The sequence below is a fragment of the Ixodes scapularis genome, unplaced genomic scaffold (assembly GCF_016920785.2).
Source record: "Ixodes scapularis isolate PalLabHiFi unplaced genomic scaffold, ASM1692078v2 ptg001158l_1___fragment_3__unscaffolded, whole genome shotgun sequence".
Classification (NCBI taxonomy): Eukaryota; Metazoa; Arthropoda; class Arachnida; order Ixodida; family Ixodidae; genus Ixodes; species Ixodes scapularis.
Genome location: NW_024610108.1, coordinates 2,995,137 through 3,010,000, shown reverse-complemented (window position 1 = coordinate 3,010,000; position 14,864 = coordinate 2,995,137). Strand labels below are relative to the sequence as shown.

The window sequence follows — 14,864 nt, the reverse complement described above, 5'->3', positions numbered from 1 at the left end:
TTAGGGACGCGTGTACTCGTCGGGACTTCGTCGCGACGGTCCAGCCACCCCTCGCGTTCGCTTCGCTCACGTAAACAAGCACAACGCCAACGTACTTCCCCGATTCGCTAAAAACAACCATCCGACTCTCGCGTAGCATTGTCACTTGCGTATTTTGTTTCTTTTACCATCCAAACCAGATGGCGCTGCGCAGTTAACGGCTCGAAAACCGGAGCCTTGCTTTAGGTTCGTTAGATGACGCGACTATTCATTCATTTGTTTTTAATTTTTTTTTTTAGTTTTTACTTTTTGTTTAAATTAATTGATTTGATTTTACATTACGTCGTCTCGTCATATAAACAGAAAATATTTAAACAATTTAGGCGCGCCTCCGCATCTATTTGGGCGCCGACCACCTGGCGGCGCTACTTATTTTCCAAATTCTGTTTACAAAGTATGACGGCGTTTTCATCTATCTAGCGGTCTCCTACATTTTTTTTTTTATTATTATTATTTTTTTTTCTGCTTTTGTTTTGCGTTGTTCCTGCGTAGTGATAGTTCTTGGTTCTTGGTGAGCTCGGACGCTTTCCAACGCGTTAAGATTCTGGAGTGCAAACTTGTAAGAAACCTTTGCAACCGTGAGTAGTATGCAGTCGGCGCTGCTTGCACGCGATGTATTTTCGACGCGTTTTGTCCGTCTTATTGCCCGCGTGCGTTGGCGTACCTGGTTTCTGAAAGTGTGCGCGTCTCCCACGTGCATCTTAAACCATGCGTGGTCATTGCATGTTTTCGCTTGAGGAGATATCCATTTCCACCAGTGAGTAGTGTTCATTCGCCGCCGCTTCATCGCGATGTGCTTTTGACGTCTTTTTGCTTCTCTGTGCCGCCCGCCCTCCGTGCTTTCCGAAGGTGAGCGCATGGTTTCGCTTTGCAGTGCGCGCTCTGCAGCGTGGTGTTGTGGCGTGGTTCCGGTGAAAGTGCCTGTGGGTGACCTCGCGTGCGTCCGTAATTCCCTGCCTTCGGCCTACTCAGCGTGGACGTCATTTCTGTCCTGTGACCTGCTGCTCAGTGCTCAGTGCTCAGTGCTGTGCTTGTGCAAGGCCTCTGGTGTGGGTGCCGTGTCCTACGTATCGCCCAACTAGGTTCTACTTGTGCCCCTTATTAATTCATTAATATGTGTCGTGTGTGTGTGTGCTCTTTGAGCAGTTTCCGTTCTTGTGCCGTCCGTCCAGTGAAAGGATTTTTTTATTTTTTTTTATTAAGTTACGGCGCTTGTTTTCGTGCAGCTCTACGTGGTCGTGTCCTCGTACGCAGTGGTGTGTTTGTGGAAAGTCTCTCGTTGTGTTGTGTTGTGCAGTGCAGTGCAGTGCAGTGCAGTGCAGTGCAGTGCTGTGCGTGCGCCAAAGCCTCTGGATAAAAGAAAAAATATATATATATATATAAATACACATTTTTTTTCTAATTTTTTTTTTAATTAATTTTACATGTGGTAAGTATGCATGACTTATACCATCCTTTGTATTGATTTATTTGGGTCGTGTCTTTTTTTTTCCACATTATTAGCCTTCTTGTTCTCCTCCTCCTCCTGCTTATCATTATTGTAGAAATGTTTTCCTTTTTCTTTTTTTCCTCTTTCTTTCTAAGCTTTTAGTTTCCACCAGAGTGTCGAACCGAATTTTTTATTGGTTTGCTTCGATTTGCGGGAGCACAAAAGTAATGTAGGACATTAAAATAGCACAACAAATAGAAGAACAAGAGGTATACAGGACAGGCGCTGATGTTGAACTAGTTTCATTCAGGAAAAGTGAACATGTATATACACACGACAGGCAAAGCAGCACATATTCTTAAGGGTAGAAGATATTTGAGCTGGGATGCTGGTGTCTCCCAGCACGATCAAACCATCCGGGGCTATTGCCGCCTTCTCGGCTGCCCTCGGCACTTATCGTGAATAAAAGCTATATATGTATGTTTACTTTTCCTGGATAAAACTAGTTGAAAGTGAGTGCCAGTCCTGTATACTCCTTGTCCTCGTCTTTTTTGCGTTATTTTATATATTTTACTAAGATGAACCAACAGCGTACCGTATTAAAAAGAAAAAGAAGCTAAAGTGATATTATATTTACCTGGTGCTTCTTTTCGTAATAGGCACTATTTCAAGAGTGCAAACGGGTATCTTTCCATTCATTTGTAGGGTTCGCTTATTTTCAGGTGCCGAGAAATAAATTGCTTTATTTAAATTTGATGGAGCAGTAAATGGCAAGCTACATACATATCTGTCTTTCCTTGTTTTTTTTGTTTTTTTTTTGTGTGTTATATTTTAGCCTGAATTTAAAAGTTATCAGTCTGTTGGGTCGCCTAAAATACAGGTGATTGGCATTTGAGGTTTTTTTCTTTACAAGATAATGGTTGATTCAATTTAGCAAGTAAGCATCAATTGTGCTACTTTTTTTTTCCTTCATCTTAAATAGAGCTAAGCAATCAACTCGACATGACGGCTACTTAATTTGTCGCTTTCTTACCGCCTGTTTTCCGAAACTGTGTGCTTTCTTTTCGTCGTCATCGACTTTGGGCTGCCGCTCCAAGTCCATAGAGCCTTTTTTTTTTTCAGCTATCCCTGCCGTACACCCTTGTACTTCTATTCATCGTCAGACTAATAGACAGTTATATTTTCTTCCGTACAGTTCCAAGTTGGCGGGTCAGTTTCGGTTCGGCTGAAACTAACTCCTCGGTTCCGGTTTTTCGTTCGCTTCGGTTTTCGGTTCGACACTCTGGTCTTCACCGTGCATGGCAACCCCCCCCCTTCCTTCCTTCCTTCCTTCCCTCCCTCCCTCCCTCCCTCCCTCCCTCCCTCTCTCCCCTCTTCTCCTCCCTGCAAGAAAACAAACTGTCGTTTCGAAATGTTTTCTTACTTGAACTGTGAAGGTTTTCAAGTGCATTTCCTTTCCTCCTTTATTGAGCGCACAATTCTAGAGTGGAACTTCCCTTCTGACATTGCAATAAAGTTTCCTGCACAAGGAAGAAAAACCTGCCATTTGACCTCCCTTGTGTGTGCAAAGTGTCAATGTTCCTATATTACGCTTGAACATGGTCTTTTTGTCTTCCTATTTGTCGCAGAAATCATGTATGTGTATGTATGTATGTATATACATATATATATATATATATATATATATATATATATATATATATATATATATATATATACCAATATCGCACTTTATGGATTAATCTTGCACGACCTGTGAAAACCACGTATCTCTGGCTTTCCTCACGTTCGATTTTCGAGCAATTTCTGAAGCTAGCTTGGGGAGATTGATTTCGCTCGCACACAATTCGAGGCGCGAGGACGGGCATGTACGAACGCCTACGTAGTCGGGACGGTAAACAAAACTTACACAAATTAAAATCCTGCGCAGATAATAAAAGAAAGAGCAACAAAAAAGTATGGGCGTCTTTCTTTACTAATTTCTTTTTTTTTTTTTTTAGGATTGTAAGCGGACGGGCTTCTTAAACGATACCAAAAAGCGAGACACAATTTGACAAACGGGTCACGTCACAAGAAAGAAAATCCCACATCCTCAAGCGTGTAAAAAATGCACGCAATATCTACAGTACTGGAATTGGAAGCGCTGCCAATCTCGCGTGCACTAGCCCAAATCGCGTTGCTCCCGCTCACGTCAAAGCGACACAGACCTCGTCGGAAAGGTATGCTTTCTGACGCGGTCAACCGGTAAAAACACTATATATTGTAAAATTCTGTACTTTGGACGTGATTAATTCAGACTGCTTTGCGGCTAACTAAGCGCGCGTTCCTTCCCAATGAAACGAAAGAGCGAGATTAGAAATAGAGGAAATAATTCCCGTGAAAAGAAAGAAATTCGTCTCTTATTGAGCTTGGCAGTAAAGCACGCGACATCTCCAGTATTCCGTTTGAAAGCGTTGTCCATGGCAAGTGCAGTAGTGTACAGTGTTCGGCTCTCGCCCAGTTGAAAGCGCCAGAAAGCCCGTGTCGCCTCGCGACACGGGTAACCGCTAGAAAACACGCACATTTTAAAGTCGCGTGATTTGCACTTGATTCCTCGGAAGTACTTTGTGGGAGACGAAGCGGGCGTTCCATGCCAAGGACACGGAAGAGAGAGATTAGAAATAGAGCGAACAATTCGCGTGAAAAGAATAATATTTGTCTCCTATCAAACTTGCCAGAAAAGTAAGCGAGATTTCCAGTATTCCGTTTGAAAGCGCTGCCCGTCGCAAGTGCAGTAGTGTACAGTGTTCGGCTCTCGCCCAGTTGAAAGCGCCAGAAAGCCCGTGTCGCCTCGCGACACGGGTAACCGCTAGAAAACACGCACATTTTAAAGTCGCGTGATTTGGACTTGATTCCTCGGAAGTACTTTGTGGGAGACGAAGCGGGCGTTCTATGCCAAGGAGACGGAAGAGAGAGATTAGAAATAGAGCGAACAATTCGCGTGAAAAGAATAATATTTGTCTCCTATCAAACTTGCCAGAAAAGTAAGCGAGATTTCCAGTATTCCGTTTGAAAGCGCTGCCCGTCGCAAGTGCAGTAGGGTAAATTGTTCGGCTCTCGCCCAGTTGAAAGCGCCAGAAAGCCCGTGTCGCAAAGCGACACGGGTAACCGCTAGAAAACACGCATCTTTTTCTTTTGTTAATCCCGTGCTTCTCACTTCGTTCCTTGAGAGGACTTTGTCGGAAACTAAGTGGCGGGGCCTTCCAAACGAAACCAATGGTAGAAACAATAAAGTGAGCAAAGAAGAGTAGTGTAAAGAAAGAACATTGCCTATTATGAAGCCTGCCGTAAACACGCGCGATACCGCGAGCATTCGGATTAAAAGCAGTGACAATCTCACTTACTATAGCGCTCATTGTTCGGCTCTGACACAATTCAAAACGCATGAAACGCCCCGTGTAAATATTGGTTTACTTTGTAATAACAAAGTCGATAGACTTTCTGTTGACCATATTAACATGAACTGAAAGTCGAAAAGAAGTAATCAGAGTCAAGTAGGGGTCAGCACGTTTTTAATAAAAAGCGAGAAATAATTTTTTTATAGGGGTAGGATGTATGTACGTATGTATGTATGTATATATAGAGGCACACAGGAAAAAAAAGAACATTTATATATATATATATATACACACAAACATACATACATACATACATACATACATATATATATATATATATATATATATATATATATATATATATATATAAGGAGAGAGAGAGGGGAAAAAAAATAAGAAAGAAAGAAGGACAAATAAATGATACTGAATAACGGGAGCCACATGAGTGAGAGACAGTAAGTCAGTCAGTCAGTCACCGAAACTGATAACCACAAACTATGTACAGAATGCTCTTGAAGGATCTTCTTTATACTTATCGGTGCTATTATGTGGAGGTGGGGTCTGTCGAGCGTTCGATTGGTGCGAGCGGCGGCTGACGACGTCGCCGACGCCTTTCGTCGCCGTCTCGGCCGCTGCCTCCGCCGCATGGTCGTTACAGCAAGGTACCTGCGATCTCTGGCGTCTGCCGTTGGGGTCGGTTCTCGGGTGCACCTGTGTCTTGAAAACGAATGCGAGAGGAGGGTGTTTCGGAGCGTCCGCGCTAACCGAACGGTGTGAAATGACGAGTGCGTTCTGACCGAAGGCCGGGGTGCGTCCTCGCGTCCTCACGGGACCTGAAAGCTCGGCAACGCTGCGAAGGCGTCGTCAATGATTTTTTTGGCGTACGACTTTCTGTTGCTACGACGAGAAAGAAATTTATGCGCTTCTTGCCGCGTCGGTACCGACCTCGGTCGGGGATATTCCGGCTGCGCGCTCGAACGTGCTTCATTTCTTCTTGGATTTGGAAGTAATTCCTAAGCGTTGTGTGTGTTTGCGGTTCGTAAGGGGCGCCTGACGGTGGCCCCGCGTCCGCGCGTTGGTAGGGTTTGGGGCGACCCACCACGAAAAGATTACCTGGTTGATCCTGCCAGTAGTCATATGCTTGTCTCAAAGATTAAGCCATGCATGTCTAAGTACATGCCGAAACAAGACGAAACCGCGAATGGCTCATTAAATCAGTTATGGTTCCTTAGATCGTTTCTTCCTACTTGGATAACTGTGGCAATTCTAGAGCTAATACATGCAGTGAGCCCGAAGCCCCTCGGGGCGACGGGTGCTTTTATTAGACCAAGATCAATCGGGCTTCGGTCCGTTTTGTGTGGTGACTCTGGATAACTTTGTGCTGATCGCACGGCCACGAGCCGGCGACGTTTCTTTCAAGTGTCTGCCTTATCAACTGTCGATGGTAGGTTATGCGCCTACCATGGTTGTTACGGGTAACGGAGAATCAGGGTTCGATTCCGGAGAGGGAGCCTGAGAAACGGCTACCACATCCAAGGAAGGCAGCAGGCGCGCAAATTACCCACTCCCGGCACGGGGAGGTAGTGACGAAAAATAACAATACGGGACTCTTTTGAGGCCCCGTAATTGAAATGAGTACACTCTAAATCCTTTAACGAGGATCCATTGGAGGGCAAGTCTGGTGCCAGCAGCCGCGGTAATTCCAGCTCCAATAGCGTATACTAAAGTTGCTGCGGTTAAAAAGCTCGTAGTTGGATCTCAGTTACAGGCGGGAAGTGCGTGGACACCACGTTACGGCCCGTGCTGAACATCATGCCTGTCGTGGCTTGGTTCCCTTCATCAGGTGCCTTGCTTTGGCCGGCGCGTTTACTTTGAAAAAATTAGAGTGCTCAACGCAGGCGATTCGCCTGAATAACAGTGCATGGAATAATAGAACAAGATCCTGTTTCTGTTCTGTTGGTTTTTGGAATACAGGATAATGATTAAGAGGGACAGACGGGGGCATTCGTATTGCGGCGCTAGAGGTGAAATTCTTGGACCGTCGCAAGACGAACTACTGCGAAAGCATTTGCCAAGAATGTTTTCATTGATCAAGAACGAAAGTTAGAGGTTCGAAGGCGATCAGATACCGCCCTAGTTCTAACCATAAACGATGCCAACCAGCGATCCGCCTGAGTTACTCAAATGACTCGGCGGGCAGCTTCCGGGAAACCAAAGTATTTGGGTTCCGGGGGAAGTATGGTTGCAAAGCTGAAACTTAAAGGAATTGACGGAAGGGCACCACCAGGACTGGAGCCTGCGGCTTAATTTGACTCAACACGGGAAAACTTACCCGGCCCGGACACTGGGAGGATTGACAGATTGAGAGCTCTTTCTTGATTCGGTGGATGGTTGTGCATGGCCGTTCTTAGTTGGTGGAGCGATTTGTCTGGTTAATTCCGATAACGAACGAGACTCTAGCCTATTAAATAGGTGCGTGGTTCTCTGCACCTTGCACCCTTCTTAGAGGGACAAGCGGCTCCTAGCCGCACGAAACAGAGCAATAACAGGTCTGTGATGCCCTTAGATGTCCGGGGCCGCACGCGCGCTACACTGAAGGAAGCAGCGTGTTTTTATCCCTGTCTGTAAAGACTGGGTAACCCGTGGAACCTCCTTCGTGATTGGGATAGGGGCTTGCAATTGTTCCCCTTGAACGAGGAATTCCCAGTAAGCGCGAGTCATAAGCTCGCGTTGATTACGTCCCTGCCCTTTGTACACACCGCCCGTCGCTACTACCGATTGAATGATTTAGTGAGGTCTTCGGACCGATACCCGGAGCGGCCTTTCGGTTGCGCCGGTGTGTTGGAAAGATGACCAAACTTGATCATTTAGAGGAAGTAAAAGTCGTAACAAGGTTTCCGTAGGTGAACCTGCGGAAGGATCATTACCGGATGTTATTTTGCATCGTTTTGTCTTCTTCCTCTTGTACGGGGAATGGACTCGATGTGCGAATTTATCTGGCGCCGATCCCGACCAAGCTTGGATGCCGTCGGGACGGCACAAAAAAAACAACTGTGGTTCGGATGTGCCTTTTTCTTTGGGTGGCCTCCGTTCCTTTCGATGATGCGCCCAGCGGGATCCCTCTGCTGCCTCGATTGAGAGGAGATTTCAAGTGCACCGGGACAATCCGCGGGTTACAAAAGGCGCATCGCCCCCTTTTTCGTCTCTTCTCGAGGATCGCCCTTTTGTTTTGATTAACGAAGAGGCGTTTGAGAAGAAGCTTTTTTTTGCGCTTTCGAGATGGCATGGGATGTGCCGGGCGCGAAAAAAAACAACAACTTGTGTTTGGTCGTACTGATTGAAAAATCCAAACACATTGACACGACTCTAAGCGGTGGATCACTCGGTTCTCGGGTCGATGAAGAACGCAGCCAGCTGCGAGACTTGGTGTGAATTGCAGGACACACTGAGCACTTACTCTTTGAACGCACATTGCGGCCTCGGGCCTTCCCGTGGCTTCGTCTGTGTGAGGGTCGGATCATATATCAAGAGAGGAGAATTTGTTTTCTACCTCGTTTTGACTGTGTCGGATCGTGGGCAGCACGCAGTTTTATGCTTTCTTGCGTTGCGTTTTCTTTGAGCAAATGCACGAGTGGTGCGATTGCACGCGTGCGCTTAACCAGTCCTCCTCCTCCTACGAGTTTTTATCGAACACTGCATGGGAAAACGAAACTCGATGGATACCGTTTGTGGAAAATCCCGTACCAAAAAAATCTTTCGCACGTTGAACGGCGCTGTGACGTCGGTGCGTTAGAAACGGAGATTTGAAACGGTTTCTTTTCGATCGATTCTGTTTTCTTTGGCGTGGATGTTGTTCGATTGGAAAAACCGTGGGACGGAGTTGGCGTTGGCGCGTTGAAACGCGGCGTCGGCAAATGTAAATCTCGTGGCGTTGATTTGCACAAAAAAAAGAAAAACGCTTCTGGGAGGAAAGTTTTTTGCGTCGTAGCCTTCCGTCAGTCTAAGACCTTCGCGTCCCCGATGAATACTGGAGCCATCCAGTAGGGGAATGCCGTTGGATTGCGCGCTTTCTTTTTTGTCGAATCGAAAGCGATGCAAAGCGTGTGTACAACAACTGTTAGTTCGCCATCCTTTTGTGTTTTTGACATGTGGTAAGGAGGCGAAGTTTTTGTTGGAAAGCGCACAAAATAAATTGTCGACCTCACATCAGGCGAGACAACCCGCTGAATTTAAGCATATCACTAAGCGGAGGAAAAGAAACCAACAGGGATTCCCTTAGTAGCGGCGAGCGAAACGGGACCTAGCCCAGCACCGAATCCCTCGTCCTTGCCGGCGATCGGGAAATGTGGTGTATGGGAGGTAACGTTCCCGAGAGTTTTGCGGTGGTGCAAGTCCCCCTGACAGGGGCTTGACCCAGAGTGGGTGCCAGGCCCGTCTCCGCCACTGCTCTCTCGGGATGGAACCTCCCGTGAGTCGGGTTGCTTGAGAGTGCAGCCCTAATTGGGTGGTAAACTCCATCTAAGGCTAAATACGTCCGAGAGACCGATAGTTCACAAGTACCGTGAGGGAAAGTTGAAGAGAACTTTGAAGAGAGAGTTCAAGAGTACGTGAAACCGCTTAGAGTAAAACGGGTGGGCCCTCGAAGCTCGAGGGCGGTGGGATTCAGTTTCGCTGTGACGTGGAGCGGTGTCAGCGTCTTGGTTTACGGGCTCTCCTTGTAAGGGCCCGTTCCGGCTGCCCGCGCGGTGCCGCGCACTCCGGAACGCATTTTCCACCGTCGGTAGGACGCCGCGACGGGCACGGGTAACCCTTTCAAGAACGAGTTTGAGTCCGGCCGCTGGAGGTGACCGGCGACGGCCCTTGTTTGGCTGTCGTGGGAGTTATACCTGGCCGGTAATCGAGTACGTCACCCTGCCCAGGCCTCATGGGCGACTCCCTTCGGGGAGGCCCGAAACGATGCCCTCCGGAATGCGGAGCGGGAAACCCGGCTGGGTCAACGGGTCGCCTGCCTTACGCCAGGTATTCGCCTGACGTTCGGTGTTTGGGGCTCGGAACCGGCGAGGCGGGTTCTTTCCGCGGAGGGTCGTCATGGTTGGCGGCGAGTAGGTCGGTAACCCACCCGACCCGTCTTGAAACACGGACCAAGGAGTCTAACATGTGCGCGAGTCAATGGGTCCCTCAAAACCCAGAGGCGCAATGAAACGTGAAGGCGCGGCCTCGTGCCGTGCCGAGTTGCGATCCCGGGCCGCCCAGGGGTCCGATGAAGGGAGCAGCAACGGCCCGCCCCACACGCTCACGTCGTGGGGGCGGCGCTAGAGCGCACACGTTGGCACCCGAAAGATGGTGAACTATGCCCGGGCAGGACGAGGCCAGAGGAAACTCTGGTGGAGGTCCGAAGCGCTTCTGACGTGCAAATCGATCGTCCGACCCAGGTATAGGGGCGAAAGACTAATCGAACCATCTAGTAGCTGGTTCCCTCCGAAGTTTCCCTCAGGATAGCTGGCGCTTGTTGCCGAGACCAGTCACACCTGGTAAAGCGAATGATTAGAGGCATTGGGGTCGAAACGACCTCAACCTATTCTCAAACTTTCAATGGGTGTGTCGGAGGCCTTCTGGTCTGAGGCCTCCGGAAGCGATGAGAGTGCCAAGTGGGCCACTTTTGGTAAGCAGAACTGGCGCTGTGGGATGAACCAAACGCCGGGGTAAGGCGCCCGATGCGGGACGCTCATGAGATCCCATGAAGGGTGTTGGTTGCTTAAGACAGCAGGACGGTGGCCATGGAAGTCGGAACCCGCTAAGGAGTGTGTAACAACTCACCTGCCGAAGCAACTAGCCCCGAAAATGGATGGCGCTCTAGTGTCGAGCCTATCCCCGGCCGCTGCCGGCAGATGCACGCAAACAAGGGGGTGCTAAGCTGCAGCGAGTAGGAGGGCCGCTGCGGTGAGCGTTGAAGGTGTGGGGCGTAAGCCCGCCTGGAGCCGCCGCTGGTGCAGATCTTGGTGGTAGTAGCAAATACTCAAGTGAGAACCTTGAGGACTGAAGTGGAGAAGGGTTCCATGTGAACAGCAGTTGAACATGGGTCAGTCGGTCCTAAGGGAAAGGAGAAGTTCTTTCCGAAGCGGGAGCACTTTTTTGCAGTGGAGAGAGCCCCGCAGTGACCGAAAGGGAATCGGGTTAATAATCCCGAACCCGGACACGGAGATTGGTCCTTCGGGGCCCAGTGCGGTAACGCAAACCAGCTCGGAGACGCCGATGCGAGCCCCGGGAAGAGTTTTCTTTTCTCTGTAAGGAGATCGAGTCCCTGGAATGGGTTCGCCCCGAGATAGGGATGGTGGCTCCGTAGAGCAGTGCGGTTCTTGCGCTGTCCGGTGCGCTCGCGTCGGCCCTTGAAAATCCGAGTGAGGGAGTGTGATTTTCGTGCCGGACCGTACCCACATCCGCAGCAGGTCTCCAAGGTGAACAGCCTCTAGTCGATGGACCAATGTAGGTAAGGGAAGTCGGCAAAACGGATCCGTAACCTTGGGATAAGGATTGGCTCTGAGGACTGAGCCGGTCGGGCTGGGGACCTGAAGCAGGAACGGCACTGCACCGGGAATGGGCGGGGCTCGCCGTTCACGCGGCGCGGCCAAGCCCGGACCAGCGTCGGGACCTTCCTGTGGAAAGCCTCAGCTGCGCGGCGTCTGAGGGCTTCGTGCCCAAAGTGCTATGCTTCGGCCGGCAAAAAACAGTCAACTCAGAACTGGCACGGACCGGGGGAATCCGACTGTCTAATTAAAACAAAGCATTGCGATGGCCGCTGGTCGGTGTTGACGCAATGTGATTTCTGCCCAGTGCTCTGAATGTCAACGTGAAGAGATTCATCAAAGCGCGGGTAAACGGCGGGAGTAACTATGACTCTCTTGGCTGTGCAGAAAATGTAGCCATTCTGGCTACCGCATTAGATGAGGCTAAGACCTCGAGGAAACCCCTGTTCCTTGCCAGTGTGGACCTCACCAAGGCGTTCGATCGGGTTTCCACGGAGGCCATTCTACGGGGGGCAGCCCGTGCCGGTCTCTCGGCACCGTTTCTGGAGTACCTACGGAGTCTGTATGGAACCTCGGGGACGGTGCTCGGGTATGGAGGGAAAACGCTCTTGGTGAGGCCCACTACTGGGGTGAGACAGGGAGATCCTCTTTCACCTGTACTGTTTAACCTCGTGCTGGACGAGTGGCTCAGCGACCTCGACCCTGAGATAGGGTTCACTAGTGGGGAATTTAAAGTCGACGCCATGGCTTTTGCCGACGACCTGGTCGTAATGGCGTCGACTCCGCGGGGACTCCAGGAAAGACTGGATGACCTCGCGGCCTTCTTGGGCCCACGAGGTTTGGAGATTAACGCTGCCAAATCTTTCACACTTGCCCTCCAGCCGTCTGGGAAAGAAAAGAAAGTTAAGGTTGTCACAACCACCATCTTCCATGTCAACAACGAGCAGCTTCCCGCCAACGATACAGCGACGGTGTGGCGCTACCTGGGCATCTCGTTTTCCGCCGCAGGCAGGGCGCCCATGCCGTTGGAGCGGGAGCTTGCGCTGCTGTTGGGTAGGGTGTCTCGGGCACCTCTGAAGCCTCAGCAGCGTCTGGTGGTCCTGAGGACCTACCTGATGCCTCGTCTTTATCATCGTCTTGTCCTCGGCCCTTTTACGGCCAAGCTGCTTGTCAAGTTGGACCCCCTCGTGCGTGCCTCGGTACGGCGTTGGCTAGCACTGCCGCATGATGTGCCGCTCGGCTACATTCATGCAGAAACTCCGGCTGGCGGGTTGGGAGTCCCCTGCCTCAGAACCGCCGTGCCAGGACTGCAGATGCACAGGTACGAGCGTTTGGCACACAGCAGCCACCCGTCCTGTGCTCAGACCCTGCGTTGTCGCCTCATAAAGGAGGCCCTACGGCACGCAGATCGTCTGTGCACGTACGAAGGTGCGCAACTGCGGTCCAGTGAAGCACGTTGCCGGTTCTGGGCGGGGAAGCTCCACCGCAGCTGCGACGGACGTGCACTCGCTGAGTGCGGCAATGTGCCCGGCTCACAAAGATGGGTGGCCGAGGGAACTCAACTCTTGCCTGGCCGGGAGTTTATAGACTGTGTCAAGTTGCGTGTGAACGCCATGCCAAACCGGACACGCACGAAGCGCGGTCAGGGTGGCAGCAAGAGATGTCGTGCTGGCTGCAACGAGCCGGAGAGCCTGGGACACATCCTTCAGCGGTGCCACCGCTCTGACTTCAAACGTATAAAAAGGCATGACAACATTGTAGAGGAGCTTGCGACTCGCCTGCGGAAAAGGAGGTGGGATGTCCGGGTTGAGACCACCGTACGAACGTCAGAGGGTAACCGTTTCCCAGACCTCGTGGTGTCCAACAAGGACACGCAGGTTATCTTGGACGTCCAGGTCGTCGGCCTTCGCATTAGTCTGGGTGATGCGCACCGTCGGAAGGTTGCGAAATACTCCGTGCCGGAGGTCCTGGAGCAGGTGCGGGGGAGCCGTCAAACGGATTCCCTTGTATCCAGTGTCACCCTTTCCTACAGAGGTGTGTGGGCGTCCGAGAGTGCCCAGGTTCTAGCGGACCTGGGTCTCGGACGCGAAGATTTTAAAGTCCTAACAGTGAAGTGTCTCCAGGGGGGCCTGGTGTGTTTTCGTGTTGATCAGCAGATGACGACTGTGGCGTACCCACGGGTGATGGCGCGTTTGGCGCCCTAATAGTGCCCCCGCAACTAACCCCCCCCACTTTCTAACTCAGTGGGGGTTTTGAAGGTCGCTCTCCCTTGAATGAGAGTTATAATACGTTTTTCTTCCTTTTGTCGGGTGTGGGGGGTGCTCACGCTTACCTGGAGAGGGCGTAACTCGGTCCCCCTAACCCCCTTTTCCTTTTCATCTGGGGTCGGGTTGGGTTCCGTTTGGGTCCCTAGTCGGGGGGTTAACTCTCCCGAACTGGGGGCTGGACGGCCGGTTCGTTCCCCAATGGGTTCAAGCCACAGTGCCCTTCAGTCTGCCCGACGATGAGGGAGTAAAAGATAAATAGCCAAATGCCTCGTCATCTAATTAGTGACGCGCATGAATGGATTAACGAGATTCCCACTGTCCCTATCACATACAAGCATATGCAGATGACACGATATTAGTTATTACTGGAAAAACAAGACGAGAAATTGAAACAATAGCAAATATAACTTTAGAAATAATTTCTCAATGGTCCACCGAACATCGTCTGAATTTAAATTATTCAAAATGTTACTGTATGTTAATTGCAGCAGGTAAACGCCTTTCCCAAGGAAGACCGCCTACAGTAAGGATTAATAACCATAACCTGAAATATGTAACCACATTACGATTATCAGGGGTTGTCTTTGATGTAAACCTATCCTTTATACCACACATAGAATATCTTAGAGAAAAAATATTAAAACATACATTAAAAATGACAACTTTTGCCAAAATACATTGGGGAATAAATCAAAAACAACAAAAAGAATTATATTTGAGGTGCATAGAAAGATATATAGTTTATGGTGCCAGTATATGGTGGAGAGAAACCCATAACACACATTTATTAAGAAAAGTAATTTCGCTACAACGGATACCTCTCTTAAACATCGCGCGAGCATACAATACATCCAGTAATCTCAGTCTTCCCATATTATGCAACATCCCACCAATACATATTACACTAAAAAAAGAAGTTAAACAATTTTTAATTTTCCAAGAAAATAAAGAAATAGAATGTAATAACCAATTATATAATAAACAGAATACTGAATACATGTACGATCGCTGGATTTTACATCCCTCAAAAAAATTTAAAATAGAATTCCAACAAAACACAACCGTTTCCTGCAACCTACATATATATACAGATGGTTCTTTTTCTCCAAATAAAGTCGGTGCAGCATTTGTGGCCATATTACCAACAGGGACAATAGAAAAGGTATCACAATTTAAACTTCCCAATTATGCAACCATATATGATGCAGAAAGAATAGCATTCGAAGAA

General features: G+C 49.3%; 2 non-coding genes and 1 pseudogene across 2 annotated transcripts; all 3 read left to right on the top strand.

Annotated features, from left to right (window-relative positions):
* Positions 1-5,955: 5,955 nt before the first annotated feature.
* LOC120845610 lies at positions 5,956-7,771 on the top strand. Its single transcript, XR_005716798.2, has one exon. It is a non-coding gene; the product is annotated as a small subunit ribosomal RNA (ribosomal RNA).
* Positions 7,772-8,207: 436 nt separating this feature from the next.
* On the top strand, positions 8,208-8,360 carry LOC120845603. The gene has a single exon (XR_005716806.1). It is a non-coding gene; the product is annotated as a 5.8S ribosomal RNA (ribosomal RNA).
* A 681-nt stretch (positions 8,361-9,041) lies between these two features.
* Positions 9,042-14,426, top strand: LOC120845675 (annotated as a pseudogene).
* The last annotated feature ends 438 nt before the right edge of the window (positions 14,427-14,864 follow it).